Below are 19,437 nucleotides of genomic sequence, written 5' to 3'. Positions count from 1 at the left end.
GGCAGGGGGACGGCCCCAGCAGGGGTGATGTGGTGACCGAGAAAATCGATCTCGGTTAGGCCGAATTGGCACTTCGCCGGGCTGAGGATGAGCCCGTGTTGGGCTAGGCGCCCGAACAGGACGCGAAGGTGTTCGAGGTGTTCCTGTTTGGAGGAGCTGGCCACGAGAATGTCGTCTAGATAGACGAATAGGAAGTTCAGGTCCCGCAGGACTGAGTCCATAAGGCGCTGGAAAGCCTGGGCTGCATTCTTGAGGCCGAAGGGCATCCTCAGGAACTCGAACAGGCCGAATGGGGTGATGACAGCCGTTTTGGGAATGTCCGCGGGGTGTACGGGGACTTGGTGGTAACCGCGCACCAGGTTGACTTTGGAAAAGACGGTTCGTCCGGCCAGTCGGGCCGAGAAGTCCTGGATGTGAGGCACCGGGTATCGGTCAGGGGTGGTGGCGTCGTTAAGGCGTACAGTAGGGGCCCCTTTTGCCCCACGGCCATCGCGGGGGCCGGTGCGGGGGGGGAATTGAAGGTACACGGTGGCGTGCAGCGTTGGGCCTTAGTGCCAAAGCGGGTGTGGTAGTAACAGTGGCCCGGAGTGGTAGGGCGGGCGGGCCTGGTGGGCCGGGGAGACCGCGTGGTCGTTGCCGCGAGGTCGGGCGTGACGTCGCGCACGGACTGTGCAGAGAGCAGCCGGTCGGCCTTTTCTGCTATGTCATTCAGGTCCGTGGAGCCGGACTCCACAATGAGCGGGTGGATGCTGGCGGGAAGCTGCCGAATGAAAAGCGTGCGAAAGAGGGCGCCGGGGGGCTTGTCGTCCGCGAGGGACAGCACGTGGGAAAGCAGGTCTGATGGTGAAGCGTCACCGAGACCGGGGAGGTCAAGGAGTTGGCAGTGGCGCTGGTAAGAGGACGTTTGAAATTTTTTAAGGAGCGCAGCCTTCAGATGTTCGTACTTGCCAGTCTGTGGTGGGTCCTGCAGCGCTGCCCAAACTTTGGGGACGGTAGCATACGTGAGCGAGGAGACAAGGTAGTCGTACTTCGTGGTGTCGCCTGTGATGCCTTTCAGCCGGAATCTGGACTCGGCTTGAACGAATCAGGCTTCGGCCAAGTTTTCCCAAAAGTCTGGTAATTTAACCGTGACTGCGTTTGTATCCGCCATGCTAGCTTAGGATTCGTCCTGAGCGTCGGGGTCACCAGTGTTGAGATACCGCGGCAAACGTGGGAGTCGAGACCAGAGCTAGTAAATCAGAACAGCTTTTTATTTCAGCCTCATGGCAAAACAGGAACTGGAAGAGCCCGCGCCTGACTTAAATACTCCCCAGACAGGAAGTGCTCCCGGCAGCCTGTCCCTGTGGGAAACAAGTTGCTGGAGGAAAGGGCCCCCGGTTGGGGGCATCTGCTTAAACTGTCCGTACTGCCGTGAGCGGATTGTGTCCAGTGGTGGCGTGTCGCCACAACATAATCGATAGATCCTGTTCTGCTGATTTGGAATTCCTCATGGTAAGGTGCAGACCCTTCTACCTGCCTCTGGAATTCACGGCTGTTATCATCACTGCAGTCTACATCCCACCACACGCTAATGCCAAACTAGCACTGAAGGACCTCTACAGGGCCATCAGCGAACAACAAACTGCGCACCCAGACGGAGCTTTTATCGTTGCGGGGGACTTCAATCACATAAACCTAAAATCTGTACTCCCAAAATTCCACCAGAATGTTTCCTGCCCCACAAGAGGGGAGAACACACTGGTTCAAGTCTACACGAGCATTGTCAATGCTTATAAGGCCATTCCCTGCCCCCACCTTGGGAAGTCTGACCACCTCTCCTTGTTTCTAGCCCCGGCATACAAACTGCTCATCAAAAGAGTGAAAACATCAGTAAGATCAGTGAAAGTATGGCCAGAGGGGGCAGTCTCAGAGCTTCAGGATTGCTTCGAACGCACTGATTGGGGCATGTTTGCCCATAATGACATCGAGGAATACGCATCCACAGTGCTATTCTACATCAACAGTTGCGTCGAGGTCGTCACGACCCATAAAAATATCAGGACATACCCCAACCAGAAACCCTGGATGAACGGGGATGTCCGCTCGCTGTTGAAAGCACGCGACGTAGCATTTAAATCTGGCGACGCGGTGGCTCACAGTGCAGCTAGGACCAACCTAAAAAAGGGTATCAGGACTGCCAAAAGGAAACAGACACTGCGGATAGAGGATCAGTTCCACAACAACTCGGACCCCCGGCGCATGTGGCAAGGCATCCAGTCCATCACTGACTACAAGGGCAAAAATACCAGCCCCCCGGTTAGCGATGCCTCCCTTCCGGAGGAGCTTAACAACTTCTATGCTCGCTTTGACAGGGACAACAGGGAGCCAGCTACCAAAGCCTTGCCACCCCCGGAAGACCAGGTGCTCACTCTGTCCACCTCTGACGTAAGTGGTGTTCTACGCGGAGTGAACACATGTAAGGCTGCTGGACCTGATAACATCCCTGGACGGGTACTCAAAGAATGTGCTGATCAGCTGGCTGATGTCTTCACCGCCATCTTCAATCTGTCATTGGCCCAGGCAGTAGTCCCTACATGCTTCAAGACGCCACCATTATTCCTGTGCCAAAGCAAACGGCTGTGACGTGTCTGAACGACTATCGACCTGTCACACTCACACCCATCATAATGAAATGTTTTGAGAGACTGGTCCTGGCTCACATCAAAGCCAGTGTTCCCGCCTCTCTTGACCAACACCAGTTTGCCTACTGTGCAAACAGATCAACGGAGGATGCAATCACAACTGCTCTACATTCTGCATTGAAACACTTAGACGGTAAAGAGACCTACATCAGAATGCTGTTCATAGACTACAGCTCAGCATTCAACACTATCGTCCCCAACAAGCTGGCCACCAAACTCCACACTCTTGGCCTGAACACTTCCCTTTGCAACTGGACCCTGGACTTCCTAACTAACAGACCCCAGTCTGTCAAATTAGGTAACCACACCTCCCCCCCCCGACCCTGAACACGGGGGCCCCACAAGGTTGTGTGCTGAGCCCCCTCCTCTACTCCCTCTTCACCCACGACTGTGTGGCTGTTCATGGTTCCAACACCATCATCAAGTTTGCGGATGATACCACGGTGGTAGGCCAGATCAACAACAACGATGAGTCAGCCTACAGGGAGGAGGTCCAGCACCTCGTGAAGTGGTGCGCCGATAACAACCTGGCCCTTAACATCAAGAAAACCAAGGAAATCATTGTGGACTTCAGGAAGTCTAAAGGCAGAAGACACCCCCCCATCCACATCCATGGGGCTGTGGTGGAAAGGGTGGACAGCTTTAAGTTCCTCGGAGTCCACATCACGGAAGACCTCTCCTGGTCCCTCAATACTTCCTCTTTGGTGAAGAAGGCCCAGCAGCGCCTATATTTCCTAAGGAGGCTGAAGGGATGTAACCTGTCACCCCAGATCCTCTCTAACTTTTACCACTGCACAATAGAGAGCATCCTGACGAACTGTATCACAGTGTGGTATGGCAGCTGTCGCTCCTATGACCGGAAAGCCCTGCAGCGGGTAGTCAAAACTGCCCAACGCATTACCGGCACCCGGCTACCGACCATAGAGCACATATATCAGAAACACTGTTTACGGAGGTCACTGACCATCATCAAAGACCCTACCCACCCCAGCCACAGTCTGTTTGCCCCCTTGCCATCTGGGAGACGCTACAGATGCATTCGCACCCGAACGACCAGATTTAGGAACAGCTTCTTTCCCAGGGCTGTCATCCTATTGAACTCTGCAAATAAATTCTAAAGCCTGCACATCTGCCAATGCACTTTATTATGTTTATGTTTATGTTACTGTTACAAGCCAAATGTATGTTAAATGTCTTAATCAAAATGTACACTCTCGGGAGCCGCAAGCTTACATTTCGTTGTACTGCACTTCTGCACAAACAATGACAATAAAGTTTTGAAGGGTCCAACCCGAAACGTCAACTCAAATTTCTCTCCACGGATGTTGCCTGACCTGCTGAGTTTTTCCAGCATTTTCTGTTGTTATTAATGACAATAAAGTTGATTATTATTATTAGGTGGGTGGAAGCCTTTGCCACCTGAGATTGCTCTGCAAAAACAGGTGCACTAATATTGGCTACCGAGGTTCTACCCCGTTGGGGAGTGCCTCTGCAAATTGACTCAGACAACGGCACTCATTTCACCAGGAAAATAATGAAAGAAATCTGTAAGCTGCTACATGTGACACAAAAATATCACATACCATATCACCCCCAGAGCTCGGGGATGGTAGAAAGAATGAATAGGACACTGAAAAACGCGCTGACAAAAGCCATCCAAGAAACAGGGAAGGGATGGTCAGAATTATTACCCAGCATACTAATGAGGCTGCGAGCCACCCCAGGACGAACGACCGGACTGACCCCCTATGAATTAATGACAGGACGAGCTATGAGACTACCAGAGGATTTGGCTGGAGGGGTGGGAGAACCAGGACCAGTACAAGATAGATTAAGGTGATACTTAGTACAACTAAATCAGGAGGTACAAGCACTAAATAAAAAAGTAAGGAACCAACAACAGATTAAAGATCTAGAAAGGCAGAATGCTGGACTTAAACCAGACGAGTTGTCCAGAATAGATCAACAAGTAATGACGCAAGTTATCGGAAGAAAGGGAATGGGGCCCGTTGGATGGGGCCATGTACTGTATTAATGACAAGTGATACGTGTGTTTGTCTACAGGAACCGATGGGTATGTGATGGAAGCAATGGACCCAGGTGAAACCATTTAACACTAAAGACCCCCATTCTACCCTCTCCTCTAGGGGAAAGAGCTCGGAAGACAACCAGACCTCTGTTTAAATTACAGATAAATGTGGATCCAGTCGACCCTTTATATCAGAGGGTCCATCTTGTAGTGATCAATAGCATGTCATTCTATAGTGGACACTAGGTGGAGCCGTAGAGCTGTATATAGCTGTATGTATATAAGACTACACTACCCAGCTGTATAGATATTAAGACTACATTACCCATGAGGCACTAGGCTACCCAGAAGGCAACAGTCAAGATGGCAGCCTGCACACAGGAGCACACAGTCTGCATCTCTACAGATACTGTACCTAGAGAACGTGTACTGAATAAATGACTAGCTAGAAGCTAGCTGTGTTCATAATAAGAATGTCTAGTTATTAATGAACATAACATGGTACCAGGATGGTGAAGATCTGCTGAAAATTGTGAAAAGTGACATGGAGAATTTGAAGCCACCAGAGCGTTTGAATCTCGAGGGAAGTGTTGACTACAATTGGCGGATTTTTAAACAACAACTCAAACTCTACATGGCTGCCATCGGATTCGGTACGAAGCCAGACGCAAGGAAGATAGCGTTGCTGCTTACGGTTGCAGGCCCACAGGCGATAGAGGTATTTAATACATTTGAATTTAATCCAGCGGAGAACAGAGAAAAATTAGAAGATGTGCTAAAAAAATTTGATGCACATTGCTCTCCCAAAAAGAATGAGACGTATGAAAGATACATCTTCTGTTCTCGGACACAGCAACAAAATGAGACTTTTGATAGCTTTATAACTGATCTGAAACTGAAAGCATTGACATGTAATTTCTCTGAGCTCAAAGCATCCATGATTCGTGACCAGATTGTGTTTGGTATTCATGATAAAAAAGTCAGGGAACGTCTGTTGAGAGAAACCGAACTAAATTTGGAAAATGCGGTGAAAATATGCCAAGCCAGCGAGCTAGCTCGAAAGCACGCGAAGACTTTCAGTGAAATCAATAATGATGCGATTGTAATGAGTGAAAATGCTGCTGTCGGTGCTGTGTCCTACAAGGGGAAGAAACATGGGCAGAACAGAAATGGAAAGCAATCGGAGGATGAAATTTTTAATTGTAAACGCTGTGGTTACAAACATCAGTTAAGACAATGCCCAGTGTTTGGAAAAATGTGCACAAAGTCTAATGGAAAGAATCACTTTGCCAAACAATGCTTTTCAAAAGTACAAACTAAGAAAGGGCAACGAGTTAAATGTAATTGAGGACACTGATTTAAGTGAGATATTTTTTGTCGGAATGGTGTCATGTGACGATATCAAAAAAGATACAGAAAATGTGCAGCCCTCAGAAATGGACAATGCTGAACATAAAGTCAATGCAGTAAAAGTGGACAAATGGATGATCCCACTGCAGGTAAATGGAGCATTAGTTACCTTGAAACTAGACACTGGGGCAAAAGCAAGCTTAATCAGTATGAGTGACATTAACAATATGAAAGAAAAGTCCAAAATACAGAAAAAGTCAGTACTACTGAAGAACTATAATGGACAGAAAATAGATAGCTTAGGTGTATGCAGACTTAAAGTGACAGTCAAAGACAAAGTGCATCATCTCATGTTTTCTGTTATGGCTGAAGGACTTGATTCGATACTAGGTGACAAAGCTTGTGAAGACTTAGAACTGGTCAAGAGAGTCTACCGTATAAACTGTGCCATAAGCAGACCAGATGACTCAGGTGATGAAGCAGAGAGCCCATCAAGGATGAAAAGGCCAAAGGGTATCCATGTCTTCAAAAAGCCTAGTTTCTCCAAGAAGAAAGAAAAAGACTTTAAGCACAAAGAGAAGCCAAAGGAAGAAAAGCACAAAGAGGAAAAACACAAGGAGAAAAAGTCCAAAGATATAACCGCAGCAGATATTGTTAAGCAGTGGAAAGAGAAAAAGAAAAAGAAGAAGCCTGCACCAGAGCAGGAAGCAGTTCCGGTGGATACTCCTTCTTCCCTCAGGCCAATCTTTGGTGTTCCATTAGCCAAGGCTGCTGAGAGGACTATGCTGTATGATGGGATCCAGCTGCCAGCAGTTTTTCGAGAGTGCATTGACTACATTGAGAGTTATGGCATGAAGAGTGAAGGAAACACTGAAACCCTCTCCAAGCAAAGATCGCAAGGAGACCTCGATCTATACAAGAGCAGATTGATGACAATGCCGCAACTGCATCTTGTCATTCACCGCCAGAACAATCTCATGAAGACACATCAGACTTACCCGTGTTGAGAAGATCCACACGTGAAGTAAAAAAGCCTGATAGACTTAATCTTTGAGTAAAATGTAAAGCTTTGAAAATGTGTTGACTGTTTTGAAAATGTTTATGTTTATAGAGCACTAACAAAAGTGTTACTGATATTATCTTTATTGTTTTCTTGAAAGTTGATTGATCTTGATTTTGTTAAACCTCAAAGAAAGGGGGATGTAGTGATCAATAGCATGTCATTCTATGGTGGACACTAGGTGGAGCCGTAGAGCTGTATGTATATAAGACTACACTACCCAGCTGTATAGATATTAAGACTACATTACCCATGAGGCACTAGGCTACCCAGGAGGCAACAGTCAAGATGGCAGCCTGCACACAGGCTGCATCTCTACAGATACTGTATCTAGCTAGCTGTGTTCATAATAAGAATGTCTAGTTATTAATGAACATAACACGTCTCAGGGAGAAGAAGCTCTCCCGGTTTACCCTTACACCCGAGAACTCATTTTCAATGTGGAAGCAAGTCATCCGAGGGACTGCCTAAGAAGAAGAAGATATAATTGGAGTAAGAGTTCTTTACTCCTGTACTCAAATCCTCTTGTAATGAAGGCCAGCATAATATTTGCCTTCTTAACTGCCTTTCACGACCACCGGATGCCCCAAAGTGCTTTACAGCCAATGAAGTACTTTTGAAGTGTAGTCACTGTTGTAATGTGGGAAACGCGGCAGCCAATTTGCGCACAGCAAGCTCCCACAAACAGCAATGTGATAATGACCAGATAATCTGTTTTTTCGTCATGTTGATTGAGGAATAAATATTGGGCTCAAAACACCGGGGATAACTTCTTCGAAATAGCACCATGGGATCTTTTACATCCACCTGAGGGGGCAGACGGGGGCCTCGGTTTAACGTCTCATCCGTAGGACGGCACCTCCGACACTGCAGCGCTCCGTCATTACTGCCCCTCCGACAATGCGGCTCTCCCGCAGCACTGTCCCTCCGACAGCGCGGCGCTTCCGCAGTACTGCCCCTCCGATGGCACGGTGCTCCGAGCACCACCCCTCCGACAGTGCGGCGCTCCCTCAGTACTGCCCCTCCGACAGTTCGGCGCTCCCTCAGTACTGCCCCTCCGACAGTGCGGCACTCCCTCAGTACTGCCCCTCCCACTGTGCAGCACTCCCTCAGTACCGCCCCTCCGACAGTTCGGCGCTCCCTCAGTACTGCCCCTCCGACAGTGCGGCGCTCCCTCAGTACTGCCTCTCCCACAGTGCAGCACTCCCTCAGTACTGCTCCTCCGACAGTGCAGCACTCCCTCAGGACTGCCCCTCCCACAGTGCATCGCTCCCTCAGTACTGCCCCTCCGACAGTGCGGCACTCCCTCAGTACTGCACCTCCGACAGTGCGGCACTCCCTCAGTACTGCCCCTCCGACAGTGCTCCCTCAGTACTGTTCCCCCGACAGTGCGGCGCTCCCTCAGTACTGCCCCTCTGACAGTGCGGCACTCCCTCAGTACTGCCCCTCCGACAGTGCGGCGCTCACTCAGTACTGCTCCTCCGACAGTGCAGCGCTCCCTCAGTACTGCCCCTCTGACAGTGCGGCGCTCCCTCAGCACTGCCCCTCCGACAGTGTGGCGCTCCCTCAGCCCCGCACTGGAGTGTCAGCCTCGCTTTATATGCTCAAGTCCCTGGAGCGGGATTTGAACCCACAACCTTCTGACTCTGCTATCCACTGAGCCACAGCTGACTCCAGTCTTTTGCACAGTTGCATCATAACTTCCTTACTTTTGCACTCTATGCCTCTCCTAAAGCAGGGGAGTTATGATGAATTGTTAAACAGTTTTTTTTTGCAGAGTGACCAAGGCTGTGTGTAGGAAACAATTTTGCATTTGAAAGAAGCTTGTATTGTGAAGCTTGTGCCCCTTTGCCAGGCCCGCTGCCTGCGGCCCCTCTCCCAGATTCCAGCCCCAGCTCTGTGCTGACTGAGCTGCTCTCACCTGGGGACAGCGCGTCACAATCGGCCCCAGCGCACCTGAGCTGGAGACCCAGGGCCCGCCCCCTTGCCGTGCCGCCATTGGTTGGAGGACCAGGCCGCCCAGTGAAGTCCACCCAGCTCAGCCCTTTTCCCTATTGGTCCGCGCTCCCGTCAGTCAGAATCACATTGCTCCGGCTCACTCCGCCACCCCGCACGGCTCAATCCGCTCCGTTCGGCGTCCGCGGAGGTTCCGCCCGCCCGACTCTCAGGTTTGGTTTTTCTCGTATTTTACTTTATAATCTCGCTCTCCGCTCCCGCCTCATCTCGATTTAAATCGATTCCCCAACACTTGACTTTACCCCGGCCGCTGATTCCGCCTCTTCCCCGGGCCTGGCCTTCTGCCAGCTCTCCGGGGGCCCCGCGCAGGTGCACTGGCAGCCTCGTGTTTTTGGTGGGGCCGAATGAGCATGCACGGCCCTGCCTCTCCACATTTAAAGTGACACCCACCCCCTTCTACATTTAAAGGGACACCCACCCCCTCCACATTTAAAGGGACACTCACCCCCTCCGCATTTAAAGGGACACCCACCCCCTCCACATTTAAAGGGACACCCACTTCCTCCACATTTAAAGTGACTCCCTCCCCCCCTCTCATGTGTTCTTCAGATTAAACAAAGAAGAAACATAGAAGATAGGAACAGGAATCGGCCATTTGGCCCCTCGAGCCTGCTCTGCCATTCAATGAGATCATGGCTGATCATCCAAATTCAGTGACCTGTCCTTGCTTTCTCCCCATATCCCTTGATCCCTTTAGCCTTAAGAAATATATCCAACTCCTTCTTGAATATATTTAATGAATTGGCCTCCACTGCCTTCTATGGTAGAGAATTCCACAGGCTCACCACTCTCTGGGTGAAGTAATTCCTCCTCATCTCTAAGTCTGAGGATAAGGGTTAAGCCATTTAGGACATGTTTCTATGCGACCCCTGGTTCTGGAATCCATGACTATCGGGAACATCCTTCCTGCATCTAGTCTGTCTAGTCCTGTTAGAATTTTATACATTTCAATGAGATCCCCTCTCATTCTTCTAAACTCCAGCGAGTATAAGCCCAGTCGACCCAATCTCTTCTTATACGTCATTCCTGCCATCCCAGGTATCAGCCTGGTGAATCTTCGCCGCACTCCCTCCCTGACAAGGACATCCTTCCTCAGATAAGGCGAATAGAGAGAGTACAGCGCCAACATGTTCCTGTAAAGGTCAAGGGTGGGACCAACAAGCAAAGGGAACCTTGGATGACAAGGGATATACAAAAATGCATTATAAATAAAAGGGGGGCTTTTGGCAGTTACAAAAGACTAAAGACGGAAGAAGCCCTAGAGGAGTATAAAAAGTGCAGGGGCATACTTAAAAAAGAAATTAGGAGGGCGAGGAGGGGCCATGAAATAACACTGGCGAGCAAAATAAAGGAAAATCCTAAGATGTTTTATAAGTATATTAAGGGCAAGAGGATAACCAGGGAAAGGGTAGGGCCCATTAGGGACCAAAGTGGCAATCTGTGTGTAGAGCCAGATGATGTAGGCGGGGTTTTAAATGAATTTTTTGCATCTGTGTTCACTATGGAGAAAGACGATGCAGACATAGAAATCGGGCAAGGGGACTGTGACATACTTGAACATATTAGCATCGAGAGGGAGGAGGTGCTAGCGGTTTTAGCAGGCCAAAAAGTGGATAAATCCCCAGGCCCGGACGAGATGTATCCCAGGCTGCTGTGGGAGGCAAAGGAGGAGATTGCAGGGGCTCTGACACAAATTTTCAGAACCTCTCTGGCCACAGGGGATGTACCGGAGGACTGGAAAACAGCTAATGTAGTACCATTATACAAGAAGGGTAGCAGGGATAAACCAGGGAATTATAGGCCAGTGAGCCTAACATCTGTGGTAGGGAAATTATTGGAAAAAATTCTGAGGGACAGAATTAGTATCCACTTGGAGAGGCAAGGATTAATCAGGGATAGTCAGCATGGCTTTGTCAAGGGTAAATCATGTCTGACAAATCTGATCGAATTTTTCGAGGGGGTGACTAGGGGGGTGGATGAGGGAAATGCTGTGGATGTGGTTTACATGGACTTCAGTAAAGCTTTTGACAAAGTCCCGCATAGGAGACTGGTCAAGAAGGTAAGAGCCCATGGGATCCAGGGTGCCTTGGCGCGTTGGATCCTAAACTGGCTGAGTGGCAGGAGGCAGAGGGTGATGGTCGAAGGTTGCTTTTGTGACTGGAAGCCTGTGTCCAGTGGGGTACCTCAGGGATCGGTGCTGGGTCCCTTGTTGTTTGTGATCTACATAAATGATTTGGATGAGAATGTAAAAGGTATGATCAGCAAGTTTGCAGATGACACGAAAATTGGTGGGGTGGTAAATTGCGAGGAGGAAAGCCTCAGGCTACAGGACGATATAAATGGGTTGGTCAGATGGCCGGAAAAGTGGCAAATGGAATTTAACCCTGAAAAGTGCGAGGTGATGCATTTTGGACGGACAAATAAGGCAAGGGAATACACAATGAGTGGTAGGACCCTAGGAAGTACAGAGGGTCAGAGGGACCTTGGTGTACATGTACATAGATCCCTGAAGGCAGCGGAACAGGTAGATAAGGTGGTTAAAAAGGCATATGGGATACTTGCCTTCATTAGCCGAGGCATAGAATATAAGAGCAGGGAGGTTATGATGGAGCTGTACAAAACGCTGGTGAGGCCACAGCTGGAGTATTGTGTGCAGTTCTGGTCGCCTCACTATAGGAAGGATGTGATTGCTTTGGAGAGGGTGCAGAGACGATTCACCAGGATGTTACCTGGGGTGGAGCGCCTCAGCTATGAAGAAAGACTAAACAGGCTGGGGTTGTTTTCCTTGGAGCAAAGAAGGCTGAGGGGGGACCTGATTGAGGTGTACAAAATGATGAGGGGCATAGATAGGGTAGACAAAGAGGAACTTTTCCCCTTAGTAGGGGGGTCAATAACAAGGGGGCATAGATTCAGGGTAAGGGGCAGGAGATTTAGAGGGGATTTGAGGAGGAACTTTTTCACCCAGAGGGTGGTTGGAATGTGGAACTCAATGCCCAAAGGGGTGGTAGAGGCAGGAACCCTCACAACATTCAAGAAGCATTTGGATGAGCACTTGGAATGCCATTGCATACAAGGCTATGGACGAAATGCTGGAAAATGGGATTAGACTGGACAGGGATGGATGGGCGGCGCAGACACGATGGGCCGAAGGGCCTCTTTCTGTGCTGTAAAAACTCTATGACTCTATGATCCTTCGTTGACCACCCAGACACCAGATTCGACGTTGGCTACTGCACCACCGCCGCCGCCACGACGATCAGGACGTCAAAGAAGGCCTCCTGATAGACTTACCTACACGAACTTGTAGTACACTTCACCCCGCCGGACCAAATTTTAAACAAGGGGTGAATGTGGTAAACCACTGTTATTGTATCCTACTGTTATCGTTATTGCATATTGTTACCTCTGGTTGGCGCTGTGTACCAATGCATGCCTCAGCTGGCTCCGCCCACATGACCAGGTATAAAGGTGGGTGGTTCGGCAACCCACTTCCTTCTTGGAACCAGTTGGCCACGAGAGGCATGCTCTGTTCTTTAGTTAATAAAAGCCTTTTCATTACTTTCCTAATTCATCGCCTTTTATGGAGTAATTGATAAGCGTATCAATTAGACAGGGCTTGATGGCCGGCGCGGACACGATGGGCCGAAGGGCCTCTTTCTGTGCTGTATAACTCTATGACTCTAACTCTGAGCCGAAGTTCCTCGAGCTGCAGAAACTTCTGGTCGCCACACTTTAGGAAGGATGCGAAGGCCCTTCAGAGGGTGCAGAGGAGATTCACCAGAATGGTTCCGGGGATGGGGGATCTTAGCTACAAGGACAGGTTGGATAAGCTGGATTTGTTTTCATTAGGGCAAAGGAGGTTGAGGTGTGATTTGACAGAGGTGTACAAGATTATGACAGGTTTGGATAGGCTAGACGGGGAAAGGCTGTTCCCACTAGTTGATGGTACAAGGACTAGGGGACACAGATTTAAGGTTTTGGGCAACAGATACAGAGGGAAAACTTTTTTACACAGCCACTGGTGAGGACCTGGAACTCACTGCCAATGGAAGTGGCGGAAGTGGAGACACTTGAGGGAAATAAACTTGTAGGGCTACGGGGATAGAGCGGGGGAATGGGACTGACTGGATTGCTCTACAGAAAGCTGGCACGGACTCGATGGGCCGAATGGCCTCCTTCTGTGCCTCTATGACTCTATGTGGTTGCTGTGGATCACACTGGGGTCCACCAGCTCCCACATGCTACAGCTGCAACACATCACCTGCCCCGCCATCTCTATTGAATTTTATTTAACTAATTAGGTTTTCAAGTTTTGAAATAACCAATTGTCTATTAATAGTTTTTAATCTAGGTAATAACCTTGTTAAATTTATTACATTTAGTTATACGCTTTAGATCTTTACTGTAACTTAGCCCACAGTCCTAATTAAACCCTAGTTGTTTATATTTTTTCACGTATCAAGCAGCACCTCTTACCCCCACCTCATCGAATTCGCTCACTCACCCAATTCCCAAGTTAAGCACTCTGTAGAAGCCGTACTCCGTAGAACTGGACTCCGTGCTACTTACCTCCCAAACATTTCTCCTTCCACACTCAAAAGGCCGATGAATTTCAGGTCCTGATGAATGGAGTGACTCTCTGAGATCTTGATGTGAAGTTTGGTTTGAGTTTCCCCGTCTGTCAATCCTGCCCTTCTCACAGCCTGTGAAAGGAGTTTACAAAAGCCATCAGTGAGAGTCCAGGACAGAAATTGACAACATTCTCTCCTCCTGCTCCCTGGCCCAAGGGGGCCACGCATGCGCCCCGCTGCACACTCGGCCTCTCATGATGGCGGCCGTTGAGCCGGGCCTGGCACTGGGAGAAAGTCCCGCAGCCGCCGCCCCGCTCGGGGCAAACGCGGGACCCGTAAGTTCTTATTCGGGAGCTTGAGGCCTACACCGGGTGTTTATAAAGCCTCCCCGCTGGTTCCATTGCTCCCCTGCGCCCCTCCGCCTCCCCGCTCTGGAATCTTCTCTCCGCCTTCTGCCGCCATCACCCGACTGGCGGCACTGACTGCGCACGTGCGGGACCCGCCCTGCCCCCACACCGCGCCTGCACACCAGGCCCCTGCAGCATTGATAGGGCCTATTCTACCCCGCGGAGCGTTCTGGGTAACAGCCACCGCCATTGTCTCGGCCGGCTGAGGAGCGCAGAGATATATTTAGAGCAAGCAATAGGAGGAGGATGAGAAAATCAATGAAAGTTGATTCCTGTGATTTCAGACACCAGATTGAGCCGTGCGGCGTCCATTGGAGCAATGCTCGGATACACTCAGCGCATGGGCAACTAGCACAATTTTAGAAGCATAGAAACATAGAAGATAGGAGCAGGAGTAGGCCATTCAGCCCCTCGAGCCTGCTCCACCATTCAATGAGATCATGGCTGATCATCCAAACTCAGTACCCTGTCCCTGCCTTCTCCCCATTTTCCTTGATCTCGTTAGCCTTAAGAAATATATCTAACTCCTTCTTGATCCTTCTTCACGAGTTGGGTAGGATTGATTGGGGAATGTCACTCAAAGGGTTGACGGTGAATAGGCAATGGCAAACATTCAAAGATCGCATGAATGAACTACAGAATTTGTTCATCCCAGTTTGGCATAAAATTAAAACAAAAATGGTGACTCAACCGTGGCTAACAAGGGAAATTAGAGATAGCATAAGATCCAAGGAGTGGACATATAAATTGGCCAGAAAATGCAGTAAACCTGAGGATTGGGAGCAGTTTAGGATTCAACAAAGGAGGACAAAGGGATTAATTAAGAGGGGGGAAAGAGAATGAGAGTAAGCTTGCAGGGAACATAAAAACTGAGTGTAAAAGCTTTTATAGATATGTGAAGAGAAAAAGATTGGTGAAGTCAAGCGTAGGTCCCTTGCACTCAGAATGAGGGGAATTTATAATGGGGAACAAAGAAATGGCTGACCAATTAAATACATACTTTGGTTCTGTCTTCACAAAGGAGGACACAAATAACCTCCCAGCGATGTCGGGAAACATAGTTCCTCCCTTTCATTAAACCCTGATAGAAATCAGTATTTGTAGGGAAATGGTGTTAGAGAAATTGACGGGATTGAAGGCCGATAAATCCCCAAGGCCTGATAATCTACATCCTAGGGTACTTAAGGAAGTGGCCCCAGAAATGGTAGATGCATTGCTGGCCATCTTCCAAAATTCAATAGACTCTGGAACAGTACCATGGATTGGAGGGTAGCTAATGTTACCCCACTGTTCAAAAAAGGTGGTAGAGAGAATTACAGACCGGTAAGCCTGACATCGGTAGTGGGGAAAATGCTAGAGTCCATTATAAAAGATGTAATAGCAGAGCACTTGGAAAACAGTGACAGGATCGGACAAAGTCAACATGGATTTATAAAAGGTAAATCATGCTTGCCTAATCTACTGGAATTTTTTGAGGATGTAACTGGTAAAATAAATAAGGGAGAACCAGTGGATGTGGTGTATTTGGACTTTCAGAAGGCTTTTGATAAGGTCCCGCATAAGAGATTAGCGTGTAAAGTTAAGGCACATGGGATTGGGGGCAAGGTATTGACTTGGATAGAGAACTGGTTGGCAGACAGGAAGCAAAGAGTTGGAATAAACAGGTCTTTTTCCGAGTGGCAGGCAATGACTAGTGGGGTACCGCAAGGATCGGTCCTTGGACCCCAGCTATTCACAATATGTATAAATGATCTGGACAAGGGAACTAGATGTAAGAAGGCAAATGGTATGAGGGCCTTCGTAGCGAGAGGGTTTGAGTACAGGAATAAGGATGTCTTGCTGCAGTTGTACAGGGCCTTGGTGAGACCACAGCTTGAGTATTGTGTGCAGTTTTGGTCACCTTATCTGAGGAAGGATGTTCTTGCCATGGAAAGAGTGCAGCGAACATTCACCAGGCTGATACCTGGGATGGCAGAAATGACGTATGAGGAGAGATTGCGTCGATTGGGCTTGTACTCGCTGGAGTTCAGAAGAATGAGAGCGGATCTCATTGAAACTTATAAAATTCTGACAGGATTGGACAGACTAGATGCAGGTAGAATGTTCCCGATGGTCGGGGAGTCCAGAACCAGGGATCACAGTCTAAGGATAAGGGGTAAGCCATTTAGGACAGAGATGAGGAGGAATTTCTTCATCCAGAGAGTGGTGAACCTGTGGAATTCTCTACCACAGAAGGCAGTGGAGGCCAATTCATTAAATATATTCAAGAAGGAGTTGGATATATTTCTTAAGGCTAAAGGGATCAAGGGGTATGGGGAGAAGGCAGGAACAGGGTACTGAATTTGGATGAACAGCCATGGTCTCATTGAATGGCGGAGCAGGCTCGAGGGGCCAAATGGCCTACTCCTGCTCCTATCTTCTATGTTTCTATGAACCCCAGGACCAGGCCCCTATGGGGAATAGGTATGCAGATCTAGCCGCGAAACTAGCTGCGGAAGACATGCAACCAGAGGACGCGTTCAAAAACTAAATAAATATGGTCATGACAGTCAGTGGGGTACAGGAAGTGAACATAATGGAGCTACAAGAAAATACTAGTAAAGAGCAAAAGGAGACAAGCTGGCGTGCAATTACAAGATGGAATTTGGAAATGGGGCCCACGTAACCAGGTGGTGGCACCGGAATGTTGTAGACAACTGATGGTGCTATACCATGGTGTAACACATACTGGCAGAAGTAGCACTTTGCAGTTTCTCTCCATTTAGATAATAACTTGCTCTTTGATTTTTTCTGCCAAAGTGCATAACCTCACACTTTCCAACATTATATTGCATCTGCCAAATCTCTGCCCACTCACTTAGCCTGTCTATGTCCTTTTGCAGGTTTTTTATGTCCTCCTCACTCACTGCTTTCCCTCCCATCTTTGCATCGTCGGCAAACTTGGATATGTAGCACTCGGTCCCATCCTCCAAATCGTTAATATAGATTGTAAAGAGTTGGGGTCCCAGCACTGACCCCTGTGGAACACCACTACTTACTGATTGCCAGCCCGAGAATGAACCATTTATCCCAACTCTTTGTTTTCTGTTAGATGGCCAATCTTCCACCTATGCCAGTGTATTACCCCCAATCCCGTGATTTCTTATCTTGATCAGTAATCTTTTGTGTGGAACCTTGTCAAATGCCTTTTGGAAGTCCAAATACACTACATCCACTGGTTCCCCTTTATCCACCCTGTATGTTACATCTTCAAAGAATTTGAGCAAATTTGTCAAACATGACTTCCCCTTCATAAAACCATGCTGACTCTGTCCGATTAAATTATGTTTATCCAAATGCTCTGTTACTGTTTCCTTAATAATGGACTCCAACATTTTACCTACCACAGATGTTAGGCTAACTGGTCTATAGTTTCCATCTTTTGTCTACTTCCCTTCTTAAATAAGGGTGTTACATTAGCAGTTTTCCAATCTGCCGGGACCTTTCCTGAGTCCAGGGAGTTCTGGAAAATAATCACCAATGCATCCACAATCCCTACTGCCACTTCTCTCAAGACCCCAGGATGTAGGCCATCAGCTCCGGGGGATTTATCCGCCTTAAGTCCCATTATTTTGCTGAGTACCATCTCCTTAGTGATTTTAATCATCTTTAGCTCCTCCCCCCCCCATTGCCCCCTGTACAGCACGGGTTAGATACAGAGTAAAGCTTCCTCTACACTGTCCTATCAAACACTCCCAGGGCAGGTATAGCACGGGTTAGATACAGAGTGAAGCTCCCTCTACACTGTCCCATCAAACACTCCCAGGGCAGGTATAGCAGGGGTTAGATACAGAGTAAAGCTCCCTCTACACTGTCCCATCAAACACTCCCAGGGCAGGTATAGCACGGGTTAGATACATAGTAAAGCTCCCTCTACACTGTCCCATCAAACACTCCAAGGGCAGGTATAGCAGGGGTTAGATACAGAGTAAAGCTCCCTCTACACTGTCCCATCAAACACTCCCAGGGCAGGTACAGCACGGGTTAGATACAGAGTAAAGCTCCCTCAACACTGTCCCATCAAACACTCCCAGGGCAGGTACAGCACGGGTTAGATACAGAGTAAATCTCCCTCTACACTGTCCCATCAAACACCCCCAGGGCAGGTACAGCACGGGTTAGATACAGTGTAAAGCTCCCTCTGCACTGTCCCATCAGACACTCCCAGGGCAGGTACAGCACGGGTTAGATACAGAGTAAAGCTCCCTCTACACTGTCCCATCAAACACTCCCAGGGCAGGTACAGCACGGGTTAAGATACAAAGTGTCAGCCGTGGCTCAGGCGGCAGCACTCTCTCCTTTGAGTCAGAAGGTTGTGGGTTGAAGTCCCACTCCAGAGACTCGAGTCTAAAACTCTGTGCTGCCCCTCCAGTGCAGTGCTGAGGGAGTAAAACCCAGTGCAGAGTAAAGTTCTCTCTGCACTGCTCCACTAACAGGCCTGAGCCCCAAACTCAGAAGAGCGCCCTCTGCTGCATTCCACTTGTCTCAGCAGCGGGAGAAGCAGGCGGCGGAAGTCCCGCCCCTCGGACACCCCGATTGCTTGGAGGACCCGCCGCCACCTCAGTCCGCCAAGCTCCGCCCGCTCTCTCCCTATTGGTCGGAGCTCCCGTCAGTCACCACCGTGAAGTTGATGACGTGGCCCAGTCCGGCTCCCTGCAGAAGACAAGGGACTGCGGCCGCTCAATCCGCTCCGCTCGGTGCAGGGAGGGCGCTGGGACGGTGCGGTTTATATTTTCTTTTTATTTATCTCCCCGCCCGCGCTTCTCTCCGCTATATATAAAAAAACCCTGATAAAACTCACTTTCCGCCGGTGATCCGGACTCTCGTGGTTGCCCGGGCCTGCCCCAGAATGCGAGGCCCTGCGCAGGCGCGGTAGCGGCTCAACTTCGAGAGCGGGGCCCGGCGGCGCATGCGGAGTACGGAAAGGGGGCGTGGCCTGTTCAGAGGGGGAGGATGATTGACAGGGGCCCAGGGTGTGTGCTGAGCATGCGCGGTGCGGGCCGGGCGCCTGTGGAGCAGGAGAGGGCGGGGCCATGGGGCAACTTTAGAGTCACAAAGGGACCGAGTGTCTTCAAATCTCTCCCCTCCTCTTCTAATTTCCTGTAAAAACCAGTTTATAAAAGTCATCACTGAAAGTACATAGACGATAGGACCCGGGCCCAGGGCCTGATTGACGGGAGCTTCCGACCAATAGGGAGCGAGCCGGCGGCGGGTCCTCCAACCAATCGGGGAGCCCGAGGGGCGGGACTTGCGCCGGCTGATTGGGACGGAGGAGGCTGACGGG

General features: G+C 49.3%; 1 protein-coding gene across 1 annotated transcript in view; it reads left to right on the top strand.

The window, feature by feature from the left end:
* Positions 1-19,437, top strand: part of LOC147118223 (uncharacterized) — a 186,110-nt gene that overhangs the window by 121,127 nt on the left and 45,546 nt on the right. The window lies entirely within an intron of this gene.

This window comes from Somniosus microcephalus, chromosome 4 (genome assembly GCF_052327205.1).
Source record: "Somniosus microcephalus isolate GS21.2 chromosome 4, FLI_Smic_1.0, whole genome shotgun sequence".
Taxonomy (NCBI): domain Eukaryota; kingdom Metazoa; phylum Chordata; class Chondrichthyes; order Squaliformes; family Somniosidae; genus Somniosus; species Somniosus microcephalus.
The sequence above is the reverse complement of the archived record's forward strand: the minus strand, read 5'-3'. Positions and strand labels throughout refer to the sequence as shown.